Source organism: Myotis lucifugus, unplaced genomic scaffold, assembly GCF_000147115.1.
Source record: "Myotis lucifugus unplaced genomic scaffold, Myoluc2.0 scaffold_222, whole genome shotgun sequence".
NCBI classification, from domain to species: domain Eukaryota; kingdom Metazoa; phylum Chordata; class Mammalia; order Chiroptera; family Vespertilionidae; genus Myotis; species Myotis lucifugus.
In genome coordinates, this window is record NW_005871270.1 from 23,596 (window position 1) to 40,333 (window position 16,738).

Genomic DNA, 16,738 nt, shown 5'->3' on the forward strand with positions numbered 1-16,738 from the left:
CCCAGATGAGGCATTTGCAGGTCTGGCCTGTGGTGTGGGCAGGTGGGGTCACTGGGGGGAGGTGCAGGAGTACTGGAGGGGTGTGTGTGTGTGTGTGTGTGTGTGTGTGTGTGTGTGTGTGTGTGTTGGGAGAGGGGGGTAGCTATTGAAGGAATCCAGGAGAGGGATGGTGAGGCCTGATCTATAGGATGGAGAGGATGCAAGAGAGGCGAGAATCAGCTGGCTTGCTGACTGATGGCCTGTGCAGGTGGAGGAGGAGTGATGAAAATGATGATTAGCATTTATTGGGCACATTCTATATGTGTGGCTCAAGTGTTTCATACTCACTATTATACTTAATCCTCACAACATCCTGGTGATGTTGGTACTATTCTAATCCCCATTTAATAGATGGGAATCGGGGCTCTGAGTAGTGGGAACCTTGGCAGAAGTCACAAAGCTAATCCTAATCCCCAAATTCTGGGAGTCAGTCACTGTATGCACCCAGCAGCCAAGCCCCGAGTGCTAGGCTGCTGGTGTCCACTAGGGGGCAGAGAGAAGTCAGAAATTCAGAAACAGGCTCCCTATTTTCCTGAACTTCCCCTTAGCCTTTCTTTGTGGTCAGAGATCTTGGTGATCAAGGGATCCGACCCCTATTTCTCATTTTACAATAGGATAAGCTGAGACCAGGGAGGGAGAGGGATCGGCCCAGGTGGCAGTGCCTCTCAGGAGAAGTGGGACCAGAGCCTGAGACTCCAACCTCCCAGCAGTTCCCTGGCCCTGGACTCACTCAGGTGGCCCTCAGCACCTGTGGAGAGGCCTCGCAGCCATGACTCTGGTCTGAGGCCGGGCTCTGACCCCAGCTGTGAACTCCGCACACACAGGTGGCCTCACACAGGCCATGCCGCCCTGCACACAGAAAGGCTAGAGCTGCCATTTCCTGAGCAAGGCTAAGTCACGACGAAGTTCTTGTGAAGTGGGGAGAGCGCCGCCCACACAGGACTATTGTGAGGATTCATGCAAAGCACCCAAGGCAGAGGAAGTTCTCCAGAAGGGGTGGCTATGTAATTGTTGTTGTTGCTATTTTATTATTAATAGCAAGTTGCCCAACAACCCACGGAGGCGTGTGTCATTTATGCCTGTTCTAAGGAGGAAGAAGTGAGGCTCCGAGAGTCCCACAGCCAGCGAGTGGGGGAGCTGGGGTCCTGGGACTCCAGGCCGTGCTGCCCACACCTGCCTCAAAAGGGCCTCTTCCTTTGGACAGCTCTTTACTCATTCATCTACCAAGGATTCGTGCAGAATGCAGTCTGAGCCTGGCCCCGTAGTGGGCATGGGGCGCTATGCCCTGGGCCCTGGGTGGGGTGTGAAATGAGCAGAAACGGAGGTTGGCCGGGCCTGAGCATATGTGCTCCCTGGGTCCAGGCACTGAGCGGTGAAGCTGGGCTGCAGAAAGCCAGGCCTGAGGGCGCAGTCTCCGAGCACCTCTGCCTGGCCTGGGCTGCTTATCTTCCACACACTGGAGGTCAGAGGGCCCTGGCGGCAGTGGTCACTAAAGCACAGGGTTGGGGTGACCTGGGGCTGGGAGTTGGGCTGGGGGCTTGGGCCAGTCCCTGTTTGAATGGAAGAGCTGCAGTGAGGTGGCTCTTGTCCAGAGCCAGAGCCCTGAGGTCTGGCTCATGTGGAAAAGGGAAGGAAGGAGAAGGAACTGCTCCGAGTCCCCCGGGGAGTTTCTGTGCCACACCACACCCTCGGCCCGGAGTCTTCTCTGCTTCTCATCCTCCCAGGCCCCTGGCCACACGGACTCCCCCAGTGCCTGCTGCTGGTTACACCCAAACCCCGTGCAGGGCCCCTGGGCATCCACCACCGACACACAGGCTACACCTCTGACCAGCCATTGCTACAAGACGGACCTCCTGGCTGGGGGATCCCAGGCCGTGGGGGAGGGGGCAGGGACAGGAAGTTCAGGCGCCCAGCAGAGCCCCTGGGGGGACAGGGGAGGGAGATGAGGGCCTCCCTCTGGGATGCCCACCGTCCAGGGCAGCTAGGAAAGTGGTGCCAGCTGGGCAAGGAGCCTCTCCGCCGCCGCCTGAGGCCATGTAAGGACCAGACCTGACCTGGCCCAGAGGTCAGATTTGTCAGCTGAGGAGCTCCAGGCACAAGGAGAGGCGGCCAGTGGTGGCGGGAGGACGCCTTTGTTCCAGGTATTTTCTCAACTGTGCGACTGGGCTGCCTGCCAGGTGCCAGGGCGAGGCTCTGGCCTCCCGCCGAACAAGCAGCTTTGCCGCCAAGCCCTGTACCTGGCTCAGCTGCTCCTTCCCGCGCTTCCTCTGCCAGGCCCGGGAAGGTGAGAGGCAGGACCTGTGGGCCCACAGCGGCCGGCTCCCAGCCACTGAGAGAGGGGACTCACTCAGGGCTCCTCTGGGCGCCTGGCACTTGGAACTATGCCTTCTTCCAGGAGAAGGGGCTAAAAACATACAAATACAAACTTTGGTTCAACGAAATGGGATACAACTGCGATGTTGGACGTGGCTCTCGATATAAACCCCGGCTCCACCGCTGACTGGCTGTGTGACCAGCACATTACTTAACCTCTCTGTGCCTCAGTTTCTTCATCTGAAAACTAGGGACTGCAGTTGTGCCGACCTCATAGGAGTGTTGGGAGGATTTAACAGGTAATTGCACGTGAAGCCCTCAGAACGAAGCCTGGGACGCTGTGACAGCTTGGAAGTGTTTGCGGTTGTCACAACGGTGACATCAATGAGGATGTTAGCCAGGACTCCTGGTCACACAGAACAGAAACCACCCAGGGAAGCTTAAGCAAAGGAGAGGAAGTTAGCACAAGACATCAGGGGTGTCACATGGACCCAGTGTAGGGTGCAACCAGGCCTCAAGAGGCTGAGAGCTAGACCTGAGCAGCCACTGAGCAGCGGGTCTCAGCATCCTCCGGGTCTCTGCACACTTGGCCAAATTCGAGCAGCTTCGCTTCTCGGGTCAGGTGGCAGCAGCAATGGACTGGTACCTCTGAACACCGACAGCAAAACCATTGGGGGGCGGGGGGAGAACTCATGGCCAATCTGGGTCGTGCACTAAACGCCCATCAACAATGGCTGAGGGGACTGCCAGCGACCAGTCCAGGGGGCAGTCGATTGCCCGGAGAGAGCAGCGTGGGCTGGGTAGATGCCCCCAAGAGCATCCATCTGCTGCAGTGGCGCTCTGGAGTGCGGCCGAGACCTGGGCGCCAGTCCTGGTGCTGCCTCGGGAAATCCGTGTCTCTGGTGCCTTTTCCTCTTGTGATCACGCGGTGCTTCTAGTCTTATCCCAGCACTGGGTTGTGTTGTCATTATGTATGTACCTGTCTTCCTCACTAGACTGATTTTCATTCATTCTTTCAATATATTACTACCCCCACCAGCCATGTGTTAGGGATACAGAGATGGATCCAACCAACTCCCCTCGCAGAGGCTCTGTGAAACAGGGCAGCATGTCCAGTCCGTCCGAGGCCAGGTGCTGGGACTTTCTCTCTCACACCCACTGATACTCAGTGTCAAGAGCCCACCCTTTGTGTTATGAGACTTATAAGGTTCCTGAGCTGTTAGGAAAAGTGGGCGTTCACAGAAAACGGCTCACATGGGCCATGGCATGGGTGGGCACCACTTCTGTGGGGTGAACCGAGGCAGCTGACGAGAGAAGGGCTTCACCAGCAAGCGGGGAGAACAGGGGACGCCGTGCGGACGCAGGGGCCGTGGGTGGTACCCAAGCTGGCTTGGCTGCCAGACCGGCCTCTGCCGGGCAGTTTCTTGATGCCGACTCTGCTCCTCTGCACATGAGCTTTCCACCTGCTTCTACAGGGCCACCCATCTGGGCTCTCAAATCCCTCCTCTCCATAAAGCCCACCACGTAGCTTTTAAGACTATTCACGGAGGTGTCCACACTGGAGCCTAGCTGGACGTTGAAAAACTCAGACATGGTTTTTTCCCTTTCTCTTTGCGTTCTTGCTATAAGAGGACTCATTCTTGAAGGCAGTGTGAATGCCCCTGGCTGACTAGGGGGAGGGCCACATACAAGGAAAGGTGAGGGGGGAGTACAAATATTAGTATTTCAAGATGTTTTCCTCCTACACCCATCACCCAATAATTGTAAGACATTGGGAGAGGGTCTCTAGTTGTGTGTGAAGAGTTCCCGGACCTCGGGCTGGGGGGGAGGAGACAGCAGGGCGGCCTCTGCAGTGTGGGTGCTCCTGAGCCGCACCTTGAAGGGAGGGGTCAGAATTCCCAGGGAAACAGTGGTCTCGGAGAGCATCCCAGACAGCATCAACGGGACCGACAGAACATGGATGATGGAGGAGGAGCGAACCGTGTGCCACCCCGTTTTGGTAAGGACTGAAACAATATTAATTTAATCATCACAACAACCCCTTGAGCACCAAATTTTTAAAAATATGAGAGGCACGGAGTGGGTACGTTCTTGGCCCACGAGCTCAGATCTGGCAAGTGGGATTCAAGCCTGAACAGTGTGGCTCCAGAAGCTCTATAACCCACACTGTTCTGTCTCGGGATTTGGAAGTAGCTGTGTGTGGCCGGTAGGGGTTTCGGCTGAAGGAGTGAACAGAAAGACCATAGAGGACCTTGTGCGCCATCTCAGGGGCTCCGAGTTTATCCTGAGAGTAAAGGGAGATCAGTGAAAACTTAACCAAGAGAGAGACAAAGAAGATGCAATTAGAAAGATAATGGATTGGAGGGGCAGGACCAGAAGCGGAGACCAATTAGGAGGTTGTTTAACAGCCTCCGTGAGAGACAGTGTGACTCTCTAAGCAGTGACAGTTGGCACAGATGGGTTCCAGGAATGCTAAGTGGGTAGGATGGTGTGAAAGATACCCACATCCTAATGACTGGAATCTGCAAATGTCACCTTACATGGCAAAAAGGGACTTGCCGATGAGATTAAGGATCAGGAGATGGGGAGATTACCAGGGGTTATCTGGGAGGGCCCTGTGTAAATCACAAGGGTCCTTATAAGAGGATGATAGATCAGAGTAGTAGGAAGAAGGCAACGTGATCGATGGGAGCCGAGAGGGAAGTGATGCAGCTGTAAGCCGACAGGCAGCCCTTAGAAGCTGAGACAAGGCATGGATTTCCCCTAGAGACTCCAGAAGGAACCAGCCTTTCCGACACCTTGATTTTAGCCCCATAAATTCATTTCAGACTTCTGACTCCACAACTGTTAGATAACAATCTTGTGTTGTGTTAAGCCAGAAGTTTGTAGCTATTTATTATATCAGCAACAGGAAACACATTTAGGGTGGGGCAAATCTAGGTTTACTATTGTGAGTATACAAATGTTTATTCTTGCATTATTATTTATTAATTATTGTATTATTTTCCATGCAAACAACTGTAAACCACTTATGCCCCACCCTGTACAGATGGTAAGACCTGCTGACCAGGTAGTTATGAAAAAAGGAAAGGAAGGGGCCACCGGAAGGATCGAGGATGACAGCCAGGATTTTGACTTGTTTGATGGGACTGGGAATGAAATCATGATAACCAGGATTGGGAATAGTGAGGAGGGGACAGTTTGGGGAGTAGTGGGAGGGCAATGTGTTCAGTCTTGCATACAGCGAGTTTGAAATGCCCCTGGGACACCCAGATGTCCAGGGAGGTCTTGAGTCTGGGATGGAGCTTGGGTGCCACCTGCGTGCACAGGTTTGGTCTGAAAGTTGGCAGACCCTGTGGCCAGAGACAGAGGTTTCCTTTCCTAGCTCACACTCTGGGATGTGGGCTCCAAAGTCTCCCCCAGATGGCAGCTATTGAGCATTTCGTCCCCAGTCCTGGAGCTTCCCTCAGACCCCTCTTCGGACTGGGTGGCAGCCTTGCTCCAGATGGCAGCCTCCAAACGGACTCTCCCAAGGAGGTGCCCCGGATGTCACCTCCAGTGGCACGGGGAGCCTCGCACCTGCCAGGGCCTTGCAGGGCAGCCCACAAGGCAAAGGTCCAAGGAGACCCGCTATGCCAGGTGAGCTCCGTTAGCTTCTGAAGGGCCACCTGTCCCACTGGTCCATTTGAAGATGCAGCTTAGTGTATAAGCCACTCTAACTCCAGCTACACCTGTGGGCAGCACCAAGCTGTGACCGTGACCGAAATATCTCAGGGAGTTTCCCATGGTTAAACTAAACAGAATACAAAGTGTATGGGGTAAAGTCACATATCATTGAAAAAGCAAAGTCTGCTCATCCTGCAGAACAGGTGGGAGCAAAGGCCCGAGAGCAGGCGAGGTGATTCGAGGAGACTGTGGCCGAGGAGAGGAGACCCAGGGGAACCAACTGCTGAGGGTGGGCCAAAGAACGGAAGGGGGAACCCAGGGCTGACTTACAGGGGGAACTCAAAGGATTCTTGATGAATAGATCCTTTTGCATTTTATCTTCTGTAGAATATAAAAAGGAAAGAGACCGTGGAAAAATATGTGTATCAATTTAAAAAAAGATATGTTTACTATCCAACTAACTGAATTACGTGTGAAACTGGATTCTACTTAGGAAGGGTTTAAAAAGTAAATAGTATGAATATATTGTTACCCTAGGAAAATGATGGTCTTATCAGTGAATAAAACAAATGCATCAAATACCTTAAAGTAACACTATAGGCCCTGGCTGGGTAGCTCAACTGGGTAGTGTCGCCAAGGTTGAGGGTTCGATCTGCAGTCAGGGCACATACAAGAATCGACCGATGAATGCATAAACAAGGGGAACAACAAACCGATGTTTCTCTCTGTCTCTCCCTCTCTCTTAAAATCCATAAATAAAGAGCGAGGAGCAAGCGAGCAGGGCAGGTTGGCGGCAGCGGCGCAGCAATGCCTAAATCAAAGGAACTTGTTTCTTCAAGCTCTTCTGGCAGCGATTCTGACAGTGAAGTTGAAAAAAAGTTAAAGAGGAAAAAGCAAGTTGCTTCAGAAAAGTCTGTAAAGAAGCAAAAGACCGGTGAGACTTCAAGAGCCCTGTCGCCTCCAAAACAGAGCAGCAGCAGCAGGGATGACAACATGTTCCAGATTGGGAAAATGAGGTACGTCAGCGTACGGGGCTTTAAAGGAAAAGTCCTAATTGATATTAGAGAATATTGGATGGATCAAGAAGGTGACATGAAACCAGGAAGAAAAGGTATTTCCTTAAACCCGGAGCAATGGAGCCAGCTGAAGGAACGGATTTCTGACATTGACGATGCAGTGAGAAAACTGTAAAATCTGAGCCATATAAACCTGTACTGACCTAGTTGTTTTAACCTGTCTTTTTACATTGGCTTTGTTTTTTAAATGTTGTTTTGCAGGCTATTGTATATTTGGATTGTAGAACAATTTGTAAGAATACTTTTTTTTTAATGTGCATTATTAAAAATGTTCTGAGTGAAGCTAATTGTCAACTTTATTAAGGGGGTTGCTTTGTGCCCACCACCTAGTGTAAATTTTTAAAAAATCAATAAATAAAAAGAAAAGGATGATATTTAAAAAAAATAAATAATATAGGCAGGAGCATTTGAGATCTTGCTTCCTGCATATGTCATCAGTTTGGCTCAAATAAACTCTTATAAAAATCCTTTAAAAAAAAAAAACAAGATAACATTATAGGCCCATAAAACTAGAAAAAACAAAACCAGGCAGCAAAGCCCTCAGTTGGTGAGGCCACGGAAAACAAGGGCACCACCAACCTCAGAAGACAGCAACAGCGGCCACGAAGGACAGGAGCTATAATACAGTGCTTACCCTGGAGCAGGGTCCTGGGGCTGCACATAAAAAAAATCCACGTAAGCAAAAACAGGGATTTTGATCAGGAAACAGAGGTATCTCAGGAGCCCACAGAAGCACCTTCAGCCTCAGGAGGGTCAGAAACCAGAACGTCCACAGGAACCTCTTTCTCTCTCTCCTCCTCGTCTGGACATACCTCACCCATGGCCTCTTCTCTCCGTCTCTGCAGTCTTTCTGCCAGGCACCCACATTCACACAACAGAGATTTACTTTGTGTCTGTGCCCAAACAGCAACGTGTACCCGGCAAAGACTGAGTTGCAATTTGAAATACTCATCCTGGGTCTTCCACTGGCCTAATCTGTAAGGACCCAGCAAGGCAGGGTAGCTCGGACCTCCAAGGGGTTGGAATCTGATCCCTTTCCCTCCACGAGAGGACCCTTCATCTTTATGTAAATTTGGGAGTGTGATTAGATAAACGGGAGGAAATGCCCCAGGTGGAGATCAGAGATCATTAACCTACCTAAAACTTCTGAGCTCAGGGCCCTGCGTCCAGCCAGAACATCCGGTTAAACTTTTTCCTGCTTCCACATTCCACACCCTCATTATGCCTCACAGTCCATTCTGCACCTAGCAGCCAGACTTATCTCTTCATGTAAATCAAGATTACATTCTACCCCTGCTAAACACACACACACACACACACACACACACACACACACACACACACACCAATAAAACCCTCTTCCGTTGCAATTAGAATAAAATCCAAAATCCTTACCTCAGCCTATCAGCCGCACCTGACCCAGCCGAAGGCTGCTTCTGGGACTTTATCTTTTACATCTCAGTGATGTTTCTTTTTTAATGTATTTTTTTTTATTGATTTCAGAGAGGAAGGGAAAGGGAGAAATGGAAACATCAATGATGAGCATTATCGATTTACGAACCCATCACCTGGGCTTACACCCTGACCAGGAATCAAACCAGCAACCTCTTGGTACATGGACGATGCTCAATCAACTGAACCACACCAGCTGGGCACTCTCATCAATGTTTCTATCTCTCTTTCCCTCTCTCTTCCTCCCTATAAAATCAATAAAAACATATTTTTATTTTTTATTTTATTTTATTTTTCCCCCTTTAAAAAGTATTTGTTGCAGTCTCCCCATATGCAAAATGGGGAGAAGAGCACCCACGATATTGTTTGAGGATTAAATGAGTTCACACATGTAAAATGCTTGTCACAGAGTAAGCACTCAACATGTTTTCACTCATCATTCATTATTGTTAGTCCATTCATTTGAATTTTTAAGATATATTTTTATTGATTTCGGAGAGGAAGGGAGAGGGAGAGAGAGATAGAAACATCAATGATGAGAGAGAATAATTGATCGGCTGCCTCTGACCGGGAATTGAACCGTGACCTCCTGGTTCATAGATCGACACTCAACCACTGAGCCACACTGGCCAGGCTCATTTGAATTCTTAAAACTAATCTGTCACTCTTCTGCCCTCCATATCTCCTTTTATTTTCAGGTCTCTATCAGTTTCCTCTGTGCTCTGACAGTCCATCTGTAGTTTGTTTTCTTTGCTAAATTTAGCCCTGGTGCTCACCTGGCATTTGTTGCTTCCCTGCAGTTTTTTTTTTTTTAAATATATTTTTATTGATTTTAGAGAGGAAGGGAGAGGGAAAGAGAGATAGAAACATCAATGATGAGGGAATCATTGATTGGCTGCCTCCTGCATGCCCCCCACTGGGGATCAAGCTCACAACCCAGGCATGTGCCCTTGGCCGGAGTTGAACCTGGGACCCTTCAGTCCACAGGCCGACACTCCATCCACTGAGCCAAACCAGCTAGGGCTTCCCTGCAGTTTTTATTTTAATTTTTAAAAATATGTTCTTACTGATTTTAAAGAGGAAGGAAGAACGATAGAGAGGTAGAAACATCATTGATCAGCTGCCTCTTGCACGCCCCCTACTGGGGATCAAGACCAACACCCGGGCATGTGCCCTGACTGGAATCAACCAGCCACCCTCTTGGTTCACAGGTGACACTCAACCACTGAGCCACACCAGCTGGGCTCCATACAGTTTTTAATTTAACAGCCGCATTTTAACCTCCTCCACATCTCCTTATCTCAGATTATTGCACTGGCAGGACTGCTGGTTGTAAATTAAATAGGTACCATCTTTTTGAAGCCTATTGCTACACCAATCAGGTAGTGCCTACACTTCCTTCTGTTCCTTGCAACAGGTCTTTTTCTGAGGCAGGCAGCTCCTCTCGGTCTTCAGGGAAATGGTAAATTGCCTTCTGCAACGGTAGACTATTCTTACTCGTCCTTAGGGAGGAAGTCTACAGGACGTGAACAAACCATCCTGGTTTGCCTGGCCTGAGTGGCTGCCCAGGACAGGGGACTCCGAGTGCTAGAATCAGGAACGTCCCAGACAAAACCAGACGTGTGGTCACCCTCCCTCCGGCTCTAGACAACATCAAGGAGGAGGGCAGCCATATTGGCACAGACGTTCCTCCAAATCTGTCACAAAAGGAGGAGACCATTTTCTAGTATTTAGCACTACTAGCCCTTCCAAGTGGCATTTAAACATGTGCAAGTCTCTCAGAAATAAAACGACTTCCTTCAACCCCACGCTTCCCTTTGGCAACCACCCTCTCTCCTTTTCATAACTTAAAGAGCAGACCACGCTCACTGTGACTACCCTCCTTCCTCCCACTCACTCTCCAAACCACTGAGATGTGACTTCCATTTGCTACCCACCAACTGAGCCTTCCCTTCCCACGGCTACCACGATGCTCTCGTCACTAAAATCCACGGAATGTGTCTCCTTCCTTATGGACAGGGCCTCTCTGCACAGCCTCCCCCGCTGCTTACTAAAGCTCTTCCCACTCAGCTTCGTGATCCCAGCAGCCTCCTGGTGGCTCCCCTCTCTCTCCTCTGTTTCTGATGCAAGCTCCTCTTCCACAACTGTTGGATGTTCCTCCAGTTCTGCGCTAGACCTTTGCTCTTCTCACTACACCCCCTGCTCAAGTGACCTCATTCTCCACAGCTTCGAATGCCATCAACACTGATGACTTAGAGATCCTTATCTCTAGCCCAGAATCCTCTCTGGGCTCAACCTGAATACCCAGTTCCTCGCTGTACTCCCCATTAGGATTCTTCACAGACACTTCAAGCTCAACCACTCCCAAACGGAACTCATCCTCTGCCCTCAGCCCACTTCTGCTCTTTCTCCAGTGCTCCCCATCTTGGCCAAAGAAACCACCATCAATCAATTGCCCAAGTGAGAAACCTGAGCCTGTTCTTGACTCATTATTCTCCCTCACCATCAATATTTAGCCAATCATTAAGTCCTGTAAATTCTACCTACCAAACACTTCAACCACCGTCCCCCTGCCTCCAGTCTGTTTCAGCTGACTCATTCTCCACATTGTAGCAGGGATCTCCCCAGCAAACATATCTGAGGTTGTTACCTTGGGGTTAATGGTTTACAAGGACCTCAGTGACCTGGTTCCTGCAGACCTCTCCAGCCTTTCTCCTAACACTCCCCTACCTGACTCACTCCTGTTTCTTCGTGTTTTCTTAGATGCCGTTTCTTCAGAAATTCTTCCCAGACTTCCCTGAACTGGGTCAGGAACAACTGTGCACGTTCCCCTCTCTGTTATGGTATCATCACATCCACTGACGTAGCATGGAAGACGGAACGCTCTGAGGACAGGAATTGTCTTGTTCACTGATACATATCTCTAGTACCTAGCATGGTAAATACTGGTAGTAAGCACTCATTAAGTCTGCTGAATAAATTAACAAACGCTCCTAATTATAAAGCTCTTATCTGTTTATTAGATCAGGCTCCCAAAGTCCTCTATTTGCCGTCATATTTAGTCCAGTTCAAGCTATCATGGACCTGAAGAAAAACGATGAAGTGATCATTCGAAATAGCTAGAAGCTATTGATACAATAGAAAGAACACAGCTCTGAGGCCAGGCGACCAGGACTCAGGTCACAGCTCTAAGATTCTTCGTGCTGTGAACCACTCAACCTCTGTGGGCCTCAGTTTCTCCATCTGTGAAATCAAATGGCTCATCTAGATCAGTGCCTTTCAAAGAGGAGGAGACAATCAGAAGGTCCAGAGGCCCCTGTGACCCACCCAAACCCCACGAGACTCTGTTTCAATCTATATTATATATTGGAGTTCAGGTAAGACTTTATTTGGAGGAAGGAATAAAAAAAGATCCACAGCTAAAACAAGTTGGAGAACTGCCCGGCGGGCATGGTTCAGTGGTTGAGCGTCGACCTATGAACTAGGAGGTCACGGTTCGATTTCCAGTCAGGGCACATGCCCAGGTTTCGGGCTCGATCCCCAGTGTGGGGCATGCAGGAGGCGGCCGATCAATGATTCTCTTATCATTGATGTTTCTATCTCTCTCTCCCTCTCCTTTCCTCTCTGAAATCAGTAAAAAATATATTTAAAAAATAAATAAATACAAATAAAACAAGTTGGAAAACAACTGAACCAGATGATCACTGAATTCTCTGCACGCGCTGACATTTAAAACTGAAAGCCAGGAGTGCCACTATCAAGGGAATTCCTAAAAAGCATGTGAAGATTCTGACTGTGAGCGTTTGGCGAGGTGGGCTGGCGCCTCCATCTGCCATCAGGAACCCACTGGTTTTCATGGGATTCTACCTCATTGTGCAGGTCTAGTAGGACACAGATATTTTTGAGTCCACAATAACATTTATATAAAAGTCTTCAGCCCTCAATCCCCTTGATATTAACAAGGAAGCTCAGGAAGAAGACATAGCCTAAATGATTTTAAGTCTCACTTTCAGGTGGCTCATCACCCCCATCTGGAGATTCAAAGCCTGAATGAGGTCACACCTGAGAATGCACTGTCCCGGGGGCTTTGCACAGCAAGGCCTTCCTTTTGTGTGGGAAGTACTCGTAGTTACCATACGCCACTCAGGGGTGCAGTCGGAAGACCTGGGCTTCTCTCTTAACCTGCCAGTAATGGCTCTGTGTCACTGCTTAGGATGTGTATTGTTTGGTCTATTCAGCATCAATCCCACACCCACCCTTTCTGAAAACGGTTTTTGACCTCAGCCACGTTCTAGTCACATGGCTCTATAGGGAACTGCCATGTTCTTGGGCAACCAGCTTTCCTGCTTAATCCAGGGGGAGCGACAACAGAACTCAGCTCTGCACGGAGTCCTTCCTTGAGATCTTTAAATTTGGGACACAGGCCCACTTTGCGGTGGGGAAGAGCTATGAGAAGCGAGGTGTGGAAAATGCCAATGAGCATTTGAAGAAAACCGGTGTGCATGGAGAAACGCATGGAGTCAGCACCCAGAGGAGAGCAAGGAGGGAGAGGCAGTGCTGGTGGTGGCAGGCCTGGTGCCCAGCTGCACCTGCCCTGCCCTTTTGTAAACTGTGGTACAATGCACCTAACAAAATTTATGACCTTAACCATTTTTAAGTGTAAAGTTCAGTAGTATTAAACATTGCACAGTGTTGTGCAACCAGTCTCCAGAACCTTTTCTGTCTTGCAAAATTGAAACTCTATACCCGTTGAACAACTCCCCATTTCCTCCTCTTTCCTGCCAACCTCAATTCTACTTCCTGCCTCTATGAAATTGGTAACTTTAAAAAAGTGGAATCATCCAGTAATTGTTTTTGTTTTTTTTACTGGCTTATGTTATTTAGCCTATCTGTAGGGTTCGTCCATGTTGCAGGATGTGTCAGAATTTCCTTCCTGAAGATTGGATAATATTGCATTGTACATATAGATCACATTACGTTTATCCATTCATCTGTCAAAGGACACTTGGGGATTATTTCCCCCTTTTGGCTATTGTGAATAATGCTATGAACATGGGTGTACAAGAAGGCCTTAACACCCTCTTAGTTCTTCTGGATATGTACCCAGAGGTGGAATTACTGGATCATACGGCAATCCTACTTTTAATTTTTTGAGGAATCTCCATATTGGCTTTTTGTTTTGTTTTGTTTGCTTGTTAATCCTCACCTGAGGATATTTTTTTCTACTGATTTTTAGAGGGAATGGAAGGGAGGGGGAGAGACTAACATCAATGTGAGAGAGACACATCGATTGGTTGCCTCCTGCTCGCACCCAGACCGGGGCTGGGGATCAAACCTGCAACTGAGGTACGTGCCCTTGACTGGAATCAAACCCAGGACCCTTCAGTCTGAGGTTGACACTCCAACCCCTGAGCCAAACCGGCTAGGGCTCCATACTGTTTTTCACAGTGGCTGCAGCATTTTACATTTCCACCAAAAGTGCACACGCCTTCCAATTTCTCCACATCCTCATCAACATTTATTACTTCCTGGTTTCTTAATAGGTAGGAGCTATCCTAATGGGTGTGAGATGTCCTTGCACTTTTGAACTTAGAACCAGAGAAAGCATCGCACAATCCCCACGTGTCCTTTTACACCCCGAGGGATGTAAAAGCTCTAAGAGGTAAGGGTTCGGTGCTACTGGCAGCCCTGTCTCCCACCCTCTACAGAAAGTCTGTTTGAGGGAAGGGAGAGAGGAAGTCTCCACAGCATCAGATTAGGCAGTACCAGTTGTACGCGGGACCTTGATGCCCTCTCATCCTTGAATTTGATGGAACAGCCTATTATCAATTCACCTTTCTGCTTGAGTTTGGTATGTTTCGCTTGTGAGCATGGGTCTTAACATAAACATCTTAGTAGAAGAGCTAATTCTTCAGAAATCTTTCTCTTTTCCTTTTTTTTTGGGGGGGGGTCTTGATTCCTTCTTATAAGGAGATGGACTATAAATACCTCCTATCTTGCCTCCCCACCACCTTTAGAGTGTTAGCACTGGCCCTCCTTCTCCATCAGTCTCACATTCCCTATAATTTTTTTTTAAATATATTTTACTTATATTTTACAGAGAGGAAGGGAGAGGGATAGAGAGTTAGAAACATCGATGAGAGAGAAACATCGATCAGCTGCCTCCTGCACATCTCCTACTGGGGATGTGCCTGCAACCAAGGTACATGCCCTTGACTGGAATCGAACCTGGGACCTTTTCAGTGCGCAGGCCGATGCTCTATCCACTGAGCCAAACCAGTCAGGGCGCCTATAATGTTTTTTTAAATTCTCCTCTTTAAGATCTCATCAGACAAGATTTTGTCAATTGAAATATATCAGAGGTCAGCTCCGACAACTCCCTGATTTCACGGCTGGGGAAGTGGAGAGATTTGCCCCTAGCAAGCTATTGGAGCTAATTGGTTAAAGCAGCCTGGAATTTGGACTCTTCCCATGTTACTAACTTAGTGGAGACGGCAAGTTGCCCACCAAGAACTGTTCTCCCATTCTTGCTTGGCACATGGCTAGCCTACATTTCTCAGCCTCCTCCGCAGGTAGGTGCCGTCTGACTGAATTCTTGCCAACAGAAAGTGAGCAGTCCCCACACCATGGCAGGGTCTGGGCAGTAAGGCAACAGGGGTGCCTCCTCCATGCTGTTCCCTTCCCACTGGCTGGAACCACTGATGACCCAGCTTCAACCGTGCAGGTTATGACAATGCCCCCAAGAGATTGCAGGCAACATGATATAAGGAGCCTGTGTCCCTGAATGACCGCTTGGAGCAAAGCTGCCCCACTGACCTGGACTGCTCACTTCAGAAATGTTAACTCCCCTCAGAGTTGTTATGTGAGAAACAAACCTCTTTGTTTTTTAAGCCACTGTTTTGTTGAGTCTGTTACAGCAGCTTAGCTTTTTACCCTAATACAACCATGCAACTTCCTTTGTGTGTATTCAGAATAGCTTTACAAATGACCAGTTAACCATCTTTTTAGAAAAAAGCCCTAACCTCCCAAGTATGTGATAATCAAATAATGACATTCCTTCCTGTGGCTACTATCCCAGAATGTCTTCATCTGGTTAAATGCTATTTAACAATTGAAACGGATCATTTATGGGGAGACTCACTTGGTTTTTATGCTTTCATGCAATTAATTCAACAAATATTTGACTTTCTAGATGCTGGGGATATATAGAAAGGTTCCTACATTTATAAAAGCTTGCTTTCGAGTGAGTAGTGTTGTTTTTAATGTTGTGTTTTGTTTTAAGCAGAAAAATCTTTGTGGAATGTGGAACTGAGTCTAAGAATACAGATAATGACTGAAAGTTACAAAGGATCAAACCATGTGCCTACATTTCAACTGTTTTCTTGTTTAGCCCTAAAAATCAATCAAAATACTTTAAGGACTAAGAATCCAGTTTTCTTTTCAAAGATTTCCTAACCGCTTAGAACTGCATTGTCTGAACTGTAAGAAGTGTCCAAAGCCTAGTCAAGATTTTTACTTTGTCAATTACATCTCAATAAAACTGGGAAGAAGACTTTACTGACAGGTAGACGGACCTAACAGCTTGCTGAGTGTTGGAATTAATTGCCCAAGCCATTCAGACTGGAGACGCTGAGTACCTGGACTTGCCTGGGGATTAGCTAAGGCCAGATGGTGTGAGATGGCGCTCCTCATCCTCACTTAGGCTGAAACAGCCCAACGCTGGTCTCTATGGTCTTTCCTTTGCCCACTCTCAAGTGAGATTTGCTGAGATTTAGTAGTTGAGTGAGAGGTCTGTCCTGGCTTGCCACAACTTGCTCCCTGACTACGGAACATTCATGTTTTGGGCCTCAGTCACCCCATCTGTACAGGTGATATGGCTCCTTTCGTCTCTACATTTATGACAACCACTAGAACTACTTCCCTTCCCTACACTCAACAGCCATGTCATTCAGAGGGAGCAGGCAGAGAAGGGAAGGTCTACCTGAGGGCAGTGCCTCCGACCCCGGCACCCAGCAGATCTCTAGTGTTTGACTTCCCCGGGTTCTCTGCTGCTGGTGGCGAAATTCTAAGAACAGGGGCACTGGACACAACCACAGTGCCTTAAACTCTGTAGGCGCTTTCTTAATAGGAATTCCTCATTTCCAATTGCCAAGAGCAGCAATTTTCAACTGATGTGCCACAAGGGTTTTTAA

The 16,738-nt window shown here is 48.4% G+C and overlaps 1 pseudogene across 1 annotated transcript; it reads left to right on the top strand.

The window, feature by feature from the left end:
• The first annotated feature begins 6,781 nt into the window (after positions 1–6,781).
• Positions 6,782–7,376, top strand: LOC102420053 (annotated as a pseudogene). Its single transcript, XR_001350114.2, has one exon. The product of XR_001350114.2 is annotated as an activated RNA polymerase II transcriptional coactivator p15 pseudogene (transcript).
• The last annotated feature ends 9,362 nt before the right edge of the window (positions 7,377–16,738 follow it).